This window comes from Pinus tabuliformis, chromosome 9, assembly GCF_031772625.1.
Source record: "Pinus tabuliformis cultivar Carrire ecotype Pingquan chromosome 9, CPIR1, whole genome shotgun sequence".
NCBI lineage: Eukaryota > Viridiplantae > Streptophyta > Pinopsida > Pinales > Pinaceae > Pinus > Pinus tabuliformis.
In genome coordinates, this window is record NC_142307.1 from 216,521,909 (window position 1) to 216,533,215 (window position 11,307).

The 11,307-nt window shown below is 33.5% G+C and overlaps 1 long non-coding RNA gene across 1 annotated transcript; it reads right to left on the minus strand.

The window, feature by feature from the left end:
- Positions 1-3,704: 3,704 nt before the first annotated feature.
- On the minus strand, positions 3,705-6,458 carry LOC149147926 (uncharacterized). The gene is made up of 3 exons (XR_016263054.1): positions 6,350-6,458; positions 6,173-6,256; positions 3,705-4,269 (listed from the first exon to the last, which is right to left on the minus strand). It is a non-coding gene; the product is annotated as an uncharacterized LOC149147926 (long non-coding RNA).
- Between the last annotated feature and the right edge of the window lie 4,849 nt (positions 6,459-11,307).

Here is an 11,307-nt window from a genome sequence, read left to right on the forward strand (position 1 = left end):
CAAAAAATAATGGAAATTCCCATAAAATTTTGGAAAAATAAAAATCTAGCAGAAAATTTTGAAAATTCCGATTACAAAATCTAGTAAAAAAAATTGAAAATTCTGATTACAACTAGGTTCTAGCAAGAATTTCACACAACTCCAAAATATATCTATAGAAATTAAGAAAAAACAAGCAATCCACACAATCACCCAAACTAGGTATTGATAAATACCTCCAAAAATCCTTTTTTCAAACCCCACTCCCAATACATATTGCCAATAAAGCAAACCTTTATTTTTACTAGATATCCTTTAAATTCCCCTCAATACCCATAAACCATTTGGTACCCTACAACTACCCATAGTACTTATAATGCATTGACTTATTCTTTACAATTTTAAAATTCCCTCAATACCCATAAACCATTTGGTACCCTACAACTACCCATAGTACTTATAATGCATTGACTTATTCTTTACAATTTTAAAATTCCCTTTATGAATGAACATGGTAAGGTATTAGTGAATAAGGTGAAGCCCCTCTACCCACTCCTTTATTGAAAATATTATATTCTACAGTAGATTGGTGAGAACTCCTTCAAATTAGAGCTTCCTCTACAATAGGGTACTCTTCAATAATTAATGCCCACAAGCTCAAGTTATATCAACCTTCCCATCTAGACAAATATAATCCTATATATCATTCAAATTGATAACTTTTTAGATTTCTAGCCCTAATTTGATAATGGTAACTTCTTAAAGGTGTGCCCCAGATCAACTCATCATGACATTATCACCATTTACATAATGGGAAACAAGGGTAAAATCCCCACACAAGATAATAGGTTTCTATAAGATGAATTTGCTACTCATTTCCCTCATCTCATTTCAAAAGTTGGGACACACGCATCTTTAAATGAGGAAATAATATGAATTTCAAGAGAGGAAGTCAATGGAGGATATAGTACTGCTATGGCACTAGTACACATCCATTTTAACTCTAAATATATAGATGTCCCACTCCATTGCATCATTATATCACATGATGGATATAATTTGGAGTACGACTTAGTAGCTTAAGTTTTGGAGGAACTCAAGATGGAGACTCGCATGGCTCTTGGCCATTTCCCAGTATGTATCCCATGGCCTTTGATATGATATATTCAGAATTTTCATGTGCTCTTTTTGCTTTGCTCAAAAAATGTTAGTCATGGCTCAGCATCCCTTGGACCCCAAACCCCAAACTCTAGCATCATATTTTATCCATATCCAATCATTGCTTGACTTGTTCAACAACCTTGGGCTGCCTTTACTTTAAATTTATGAATAATTCAAGTTATATAAACTCTGGTATTTCCATAATATGCGTTTGTAATCATAGAATACACAAATTTCATTGTGTTGCAGATATAGGAATTGCGGTCTTAATAATTTTATAATGTTTTTGAGGTGCATAAATGCAGTTCATGGGACCAAGGATACTTAGTTTCACCACCCACTACATGTGCACATGATGTTGACTATTTTGGAAAATTCCTACTGAGGGAACGTTACCAACATCGAATGCAATGGCATCTAAGCTCGTGACTCTTAGTGGCTAGACCATGCCTTGCCACTGATCGACATTTATGACAAGGATAATCTTACCCAAACTAATAGCCAAGGTTTTTCTTTATCCTCGACCATCCAAAAGGCCAACCATGAACGCCATGTCCTGAAAGCTCTTGAAAATCCTCTGCAATATTGTCCATGCTAATATAAGGATAATTCTAGCAAATTTGAGGAAAGCGTACTTGTCTAGTGGCAATTCCAGGGGCAGAAGTTGTAGAAGAAGTAAAGTCAAGCACGGTTCCAGTGACATTGTTTCTGACCATACACAGGAAGGGAATCCCTGAAATAGCAATTGCAGAGTAATGCATTGGACAACATTTGTAGGAGAAACACCTACTCGCACTTTAATGTGCCATGTCATTCAATTAAGGGAGAAGCCCAAGCAAGAAGCTGGCCGTTGTCTATAAAAGTAAATCAATGCTTGCAAATCCCCCTACAATTTGAGGGGTCAGCCTAGGGACTATCTACTAGATGGTTGGTAGGTTAAAAATAAGAATAATCATATCTTCTAATCTTTATTTAGTAAATTAGATATATCAATAAGCATAAAACTACCAATATAGTGTGTTGTAAGTTAGGCTGCAACTATAACTTACGAAATATATCTAACAATTTTTGCGAGTTGGATATATTAATATCTTGTGATTATAATACTACAAGTCAATATGTTACTTGCGAAAATTGAACAAAACTAAAAATTGAATAAAACAAAATATAACTATAGTCTAACCAAAAAACAATTTAGTCCAGAAAATAATGGGAGTTCCCATAAAGTTTTGGAAAAATCTAACAGAAAATTCTGAAAATTCTGATTACAACTAGATTCTTCACACAACTCCAAAATATAGCTATATAAATTAAACAAAAGCAAGCAATCCACCCAATCACCCAAACCTGTTACCCTACAATATTATCTAAAATCTTAGACTCAATAAATATAATGTGATGTTTACCTAAGATTTTCTAATATTTAAAATATAAATCACAAAGGACTGAATTCAGCACTATCAAATACTTCATAGTCTAGATGGTTGGTAAGTTAAATATCAGAATACCTGTATCTTCTAATCTCTATCTAGTAAATTAGATATATCAATAAGAATAAAAATACCAATATAGTGTAATGTAGTTTAGGCTGCAACTGTAACTTAAGAAATATATCTAACAATTTTTGCAAGTCAGATATACTAATATCTTGTGATATGATTATAATATCACAAGTCAGTATGTTACTCGTGAAAATTGAACAAAACAAAAAGTTGAATAAAACAAAATATAATTGTACTCTAACCAGACAACAATTTAGTCCAGAAAACAATGGAAATTCCCATAAAGTTTTGGAAAAATCTAGCAGAAATTTTTGAAAATTCTGATTACAAAATCTAGCAAAGAAATTTGAAAATTCTGATCACAACTATGTTCTAGCAAGAATTTCACACGACTCCAAAATATATCTATAGAAATTAAGCAAAAAAAATAATCCACCCAATCACCCAAACCTGTTACCCTCGAATGTTATCTCGAATGTTATCTAAACTCTTAGACTCAATAAATATAATGTGATGTTTACCTAAAATTTTCTAATATTTAAAATATAAATCACAAAATTAAGCACTATCAAATAGTTCATAATCTAGATGGTTGGTAAGTTAAATATAAGAATACCCATATCTTCTAATCTTTATCTAGTAAATTAGATAGTAAATTAGATATATCAATACGCATAAAAATACCAGTGCAGTGTGATGTAGGTTAGGTTGCAACTGTAGCTTAAGAAATATATCTAACAATTTTTCCAAGTCAGATATACTAGTATCTTGTGATTATAATGTTACAAGTCAATATGTTTCTTGTCAAAATTGAAAAAAACAAAAAATTGAATGAAACAAAATATAACTGTAGTCTAACCAAACAACAATTTAGTCCAGAAAACAATGGAAATTCTTATAAAGTTTTGGAAAATCTAACCGAAAAATTTTGAAAATTCTGATTACAAAATCTAGCAAAAAAAAATTTGAAAACTCTAATTACAACTAGATTCCAACAAAAATTTCACATAACTCCAAAATATATCTATAGAAATTAAACAAAAAGAAACAATCCACCCAAACCCGTTACCCTAGAATATTATCTCCCTCAACAGACGTTAACATAAGTGACCGTACCAAAGACAATGATCATTTCTGCTTAAGTTAGGCCTTTAGAGCCAAAGAGAGATTTGAGACTCTACACATTCATGGAGGGCAGTGGCAGGTTCCTTGCTACTCTCCATGCTTTGGAGATCCGCCCATCTTTCCACCCCTTCTTAATGGGATAGTGGGCCCGCCTATCCCTAAGTCCACTCAAATGAATTAATTTATCTGATAATAAATTTTCAAAATAGAAGCATTTGAATTCACCATATAACTGATTCAAGACAGTTGTTCCTCAAAGATTGATTCGATTATCCCATCATCAAAATAAAGTTGAAAAATTACAGAAAGCTTGTACAATTTGCATTACCATACAAGTGATATAAGATCTCTAGTTGACATGGATAGTATATCAGTGCAGGAAACAATGCTTAGACATTTGGCTTCAATGGTAGCCTTTTCTCGAGCAATGGCATCGAAGCCATCTCCAGGCAATGACAGATTTATTTCTGCGTCTTTCTATGCCTTGTTATCAGGCGTGGAGCTGATGAGCACTAAAATACAAAATATAATTAATTAAATATTCTTTCAAATCCAAATCAAAATAAATAAATGTGATACTCAATATAAATTTGCCCTTTATAAATTTCTCAATCATTTCACATGAAATCAAAAGTAATAAACTCTAATATATATAGTAATAAACTCTGATATATATATGAAAGTAATAAACTCTGATATATATATATATATATATATATATATATATATATGAGATTATCTAGAGCAATGAAAGTAAAAGCAAGCTAATAGAAAGTCTTAAACAACTAAGTATTTTCTCTTTTCTAGCAATATCAACAACCTAAAGGCAAGCTAGCTAGTAATAGGGGCCTCTTTCCTGGGACACATCTACACCTCATACTTCAAAGTCACAACATAGCAAAAATATTTGTTGGCACATGTTTTGCAATTAACATCTACTCTCTTACCTTTCCAAAGCATTTTGATCTACAGGGTGTTATGGGTGTTAGAGAATGTTGTCAATGTTTGTTATGATCTCAATTCAATTCAGCTTACATGGGCATCCTTAGTTGTCACTGTCATTTCAATTCGATTAGTTGGGCTGTAATCTCTCAAGCTGAAATAGAAAACACATTTATATTTATATGGGCTAGGGCAACAAAAGTGTTCAGAAATAGAAAACACACTTATATGGGCTAAAGCCACCAAAATGTTCATAGTAGATTGATAAAGGGGTAATAAATAAGGGGAAACCTACATGACACCATTTCTAAGGGATTACACCATTTCTAAGGGATTGATTTCAGACAAGGAGGCAGTAAATTACTTCAACGTTGACAAAATAAACGTGCCTACCCTAAACTACTCAATCACACAAATCACAAGACCTATTGCTGCGGAGAAAGCAAGGGTGTTGTCCCTCTAGAAAAATTGTAAGCAGCATTGGTTAGAGGTAGATGCAGTGGCACAAGAGGTTATTGCAGAGCCTATTACCTTACCGGGTAGCAGAGGCAAGAACAAAGAAAAAACCGGAACAGGGTCGCAGTTCAACATGAAGATGCCATGCGAAATTAAGTAACGACCCTTTTAGGTGGATACCCTGTAAATTTTACCCACCTCACCTCACCTGCATTTTCACCTGCATTTTTTTAGGGCCTACCCCGTGAGGAATGAGTTTTGAAAACTATAGGTGTGGCAAAGTAAGTCTAATTACGCATATAATAAATAACAAATGAATGGCCCTTATTAAGAGTATCTATTGTAACAAAGCTGATTGAGTTTAAGCCAGGTCACCCGTTACCAGGAACCAGCTCGGTCTCCCCATTCCCAACAAAATACAAATTAATGTAGAGCAATATTGTTAACAGAATACAACAGAAATAAATTAATGAGTTACTGGGGTAAACTGTTCGAGAACTATAATTTAAATTAAGAAATCATGACTGCAGTAAAAGATTGTTTAGTGAACATTAAGGAATTATTAGTGACGGCCCTTGAGATAGTAATTTATAAAACCATACAGATGTTCTGTGAACAAATTTCGAAAGAGTGAATGCTACAGTATAGATTGAAGTTCCTATAATTATATTTTAATAAATACATGTTACAATACAATTCAGAAATCCTTGTGAGCAATTTCATTTACCCACCATACAGTGTTCTATGAGGAGAAATTATGTAACGATTGAAACCCCTATAACATGAAGAGTAGCATATACACATACATCCAAAGATAAATAAACTCGAAGCATAGAAGTCATTTATTTTCTGTCCCACCAGAAAACTTAGTGAAGAAATAATTTAAAGAGGGCACAATCCATACCGGTAACACATTGTTATGACTTGGTTCAAAGCCCAACCAGTATCATGCTAAAACCTTACAAAAAGTCACTATATAAACTAAGGAACAAAATGATGGCCAACACCTGAATTGGTGTAGGATATAGAAGACCTTGTGTAGTGTGGTTCCTGAGGTGAAAAGCGGCTCCTGCAACCATTGCCTTTATACCCTGCCAAACCACTCAGAACAACAGTTAAATAGGTATATTAAAAAAAACAACTAGAAGAAAGAAAATAAATCGAAACCCTTGGTTATCACTTACCAGGGTTTATGTTCTGCAATTGTCCAAAAACCTTTATGAAGGATCTTCAAATTCAACACTGAAATGGACAGCAACTACATGGAAGAAACCCTGCACAATTATAGTAATTTAGTTCAAATGGAAATGGGAGAATGAGCTCAAATAAATAATGAAAATAACATAAAAGTCTCAGGCATAAACTTGGCGATACCAGTTGGGCAGTTGCAGGAAATGGGGGCTCTTGGCCCTGTCGGCTGAGAAGGAAGGGCTTGGAAGCCTAGCGAAGATGTAGACGCCATCTGTGAAAGGTATTGAGCAGCGTCGTAGGAGAGTTCTCCAGCACTAAGGGAAACAAAAACAATGTAATTAAAGACGAAAATCTGTGTGTAATGGTTGCAACAAGTAGTACCAGTGGCATGGGGTGTCTATAGCAAGGAGATAGCTATGGTGGAGGCTGCCAACAAGTGAAGGGTTGGTGAAACTTGTAGAGCTTGACACCACAGAGTCCAGGCACAAATGAGTTGTCCAGGAGGTGGAGGAGCAGGGTTTCCATACCATGACGGATTATCGACAACCCAAGACTGAGATCTGCAATTTGGTGATCCAATGACGATGCTACACCCGCAGCCATGCAATCGACACCTGGTGGGTGGAAAACTGGTTTCGCCAAAGTTCTGCAAAGGCTAGCTATAGGGTAACCGCTATTAGAGGGTTAATGCACTAGGAGACCCAGTTAATCGTATCATATAAAATATAAATATCTCAAAGATTAATAACAAAAAGTGTACACCATACCATGTCAAAGATTTAAATATATTTGTATTAATAATGAATATTGAATGACAAGGACAGTTATCAGACCCGTAGATCATTAAATAAATAAATAACTCCTGTATAGGTAAATTCTTACGATATTTTGGAATCGATTCATAGCTAAGGTACGTAAACTAACGAGACTAATTTATATTATCTTTTTAATTATATTTATTAAAAAAATCTATAATTTAAATACATTTTTTATTTTTTATTACATCTTTAAAATATATATATAACTTAAATATAATTTATATTGTTCTTTAATTACATCCATTAAGAAAAAATTATAACTTAAATACACTTTATCTCTCTTAAACAAGAGTTATAACTTAAATACACCCTTCCTTTTCAGATTTGATCTATTAGTTGCTCGTCTGCTTCACTAGTTTTTAATACCACCATTGATAAAATAGTTAACCATATTATCCATTTCTATATAAATTATACTTTATCTATTTCTAAATAAATAAACACTTTAATTAATTTAATTATAGAAATACAAATTACTTTAATTGTTTTAATTAATTATAAATGCTATTATAATTGTAAATAATTAATAAGATTATTTTTCGCCATAAATCACATGATATTTCTTTTGTCTACGCGTTTCAAACCAATCATTGTGGTTCATCATGAGGACAAGTTGAAGAACATGCAAAGCTAGATCTGATTCTTCAACTTGTCGTGATGATGAACCACACTGATTGGTTTGAAATGCGTCAACAAAAGAAATATCATGTGATTTATGCCTAAAAATTCTCTCAAACTTGATATGGATCACAGAAGCCTCAATTCAATAATATTAGATTAATTTAAGTACACTTTACATAACCATATATTAAAGTGTTTTGTTATGTAAAGTGTATTTAAATTAATCTAATATTATTAATTATTTACAATTATTATAGCATTTATAATTAATTAAAATAATCAAATTAATTTCTATTTCCAAAGTTAAATTAATTAATGTGTTTATTTATTTACAAGATATAAATGTACAATTTATATAGAAATGGATAATATGGTTAACTATCTTATCAATTTAGGTATTAAGCGCTATTGAAGGAGACGAGAACAACTAATGAGATCAAACATGAAAAGTAAGGGGTTGTGGCAAAGAAAATGCCACGTCGTCATGAGGTCAATGTCATCCTAAACATAAAACGGGATCGATGAATGTAGAAGGCAATAAACAAGTGAAATATATTGACAATGAAATACAATGAAAATTTGAAAGAAAATATTCCAAATATTTAAAAGAATGCAAATGGCCAAACAAAAACACACTTGATTCGAATTCACTGGTATTTTTCACAAGTAGTGTTTGAACATGAGCTTGAAGAGCCTACCCTTTAGGTGGAAGCATTGCTACCATTGCACGCAATCCAAGAGTAATCTGTGAAAGTGGTTCTCATAGAAGGGTCTGCCGACCAACAACTCTCCATTAATGACACACCCCTTAGGGATAGGTGGCCACAAAGTATTGTTGACTATGCCACCTGCAAAATATCCATAAAACTTGAGGTTAACAATCTTTTCCAGATATTTTTGAATTACACATATCACACCTCTATCTTTAGCTACGACAAATACATGGATATGGCACTACAAGGATGATGGTCATCATTACAAGGAACAAGGGAATACCAATTATTGCCCCATAATCCATATTGGTGTAAGGCTCCTCTCTAGTAAGAAGTTCCCACATTACAATGCCAAATGAAAACACATCATGCTAGAAGGGAAAAAAACACACCAGACAATTTGTGGTCAGAGTTCATAAATTGTGGCCCAAGTTCAGAAACTCGAAATTGAGCATTCATATAATCAGAGATAAAAGAATTTCGTCATTTTACCTTTTCAGAAACCATACTACTACTGCCATTTAATAGCTCTAGAGCCATCCATGGAATGGTTCCTTGCACACCACCAGAAACTAATGTTCGATGTTTAATTTTTTTTATTTTTGACAACCCTAAATCACTTACTTGCAAAATATTGTGCATGGAACTATAGATTGGTACGAATTATATGGGACTCTGAGAAATCAAAATAAAATTTTTCCTAGAGGCTAACACTCATCTCCACCCACACATTATAGGTTAAGGCCCATTGTAGCCAACAAATATCACAAATCCACAAAGTAGCTAACTCCGTTTTAAAAAAAAATTACCTTACATATAGGACGTTGGGGATCTCTCATGTTTACCTATAGATTGTAATGTACCCCTTTGGCCTATCTCAGAATAATAGCTTATTAGGCTCCCAATTCTATAAAATTTTCTTTGTTTTTATAGCTAAGATCTAACTATAGTCTTATATAACATATTTATCATGGCAGGAACAAGTATTATTCCTGTTATTGTACTCATTTCATAAGAGTTTAAACAATCTCATAATATTACATCATTCTTTTATGCTTTATCAGATCCGTAATGGGAACTCTTAGATTCATATAAACAACTTATGTATAATAGAATCATCATTGAGTATGAAGGAATAAGCATGGCATGCAACCTATATAATATTTTGTTTAATACATACCAGCATTAATGGAGTATTACCCAACATTGACCATGCATCACTAATATAATTAAGCATCATCAAGGTAATCTGACCAACCCTTGGTTCAACATGCATGACTAACTAATTAAACTATTCTTATCTGAAGCAATTCCTCTACTTATGCAATTAGAAGCATAATACCTTAAGTGTCCCACATGCACTAGAGTTACCACTTGATGTTAAATGTAACAACTATCTTAACACTATTTATGACCATTTCAGAATAATAACCTCAAGGAGACATTACAGAAATTATTAGCATCACACCCTATAATTATCATTTTCTGATTACTAAAGTATGGTCAAAGGATTACTGACATGCCCTCAAGCCCATAATAGCCACAGTCATTACATAAGAAACATTAACCTCGGTAATTCAGTGATGAATATTTGTTATATGCGAATTCTACTAGGAATGAGTCTTAGAACTGTTATCCACTGAACCTGCTTCTATAGTTAACTTCACACTAGAATACAACATGCATAGGAATGTCATCCTTTCCATAGCAGAGATAAATTTAATCATCCTTATATCTTTGCTAAATGATTTTAATCTCATAACAAGTAAGGAAACACATACCATGCAAGTGAATCTCATCAAATTAGAGGGAAACATCATAAGCATATATTATTCATCAAACATTCTCATAAAGAAGAAATTTAAGAACTCTTCTCATAAACAACTGGAACAAATAACAGAGAGAGAGAGAGAGTAAGAATCATCATACACACATTCCACGCATCTGACACCAACTAACCCTCACTTGGAGGGAGGAGCGCCACCACCCAGCCATGAATCACCTTTTATTCCCCTGAGCCGAAGACCTTACCAAGGATGAACTGTCCTTAATTGATCGATGCATTTGGTATTTAACACCCTCTTTCATGATTTAGTTACCATTAGTGGCATCCCGCTTTATGGATTTTTTCCATTTGCCTAGATCTTATTTGGAAAAGCTCGTCTTTATTTCCCATGACGCGTTTCCACATAAAATCTTCCCTTTATCTCCTACAGAGCTTTTATGTCCGATGGATCTTTATCTCCCATCCATCCGATGGATATTCAATCCATCCAAGCTTATTGAGAATCACATTTAGAAGTTTTGTCATGAAAGATTCATCTCTATCCCATTCCTCATGGGATTTGGCAAGCATCTCCTCTCTCTTGGTGCTCCAACCTCCAAGTGATTTATTTTATTAATTTATTTAATAACACATGTGATTTTCATATTACATATCACGTAGCTTTCCTCAGCTTAGGTTTAGAATAGCTTAACCCACAAAGGAGGGTATCAAAAATAGCTTTCCTTAGCTTAGGTTTACAAACATTTAACACACAAGGGAGGATATCACACTTAGCTTTAACTTAGCTTAGGTTTAAAATAATTTAGTACACAAGGGAGGGGTGTTACATACTCCCCCTCTTAAATTCTACACCGTCCTTGGTGTATCACTACATCCTATCCTAGTTCACAGATAGCTGGTTTTTAATCAACAACTCTCATGGCTCTGCCATCTGATGCAATTTTTCTGATGTACATCTGTTACAAGGATTGCTCCCAACATCTTTCCTTCCATAGCTACATTGGTCTCAAGGA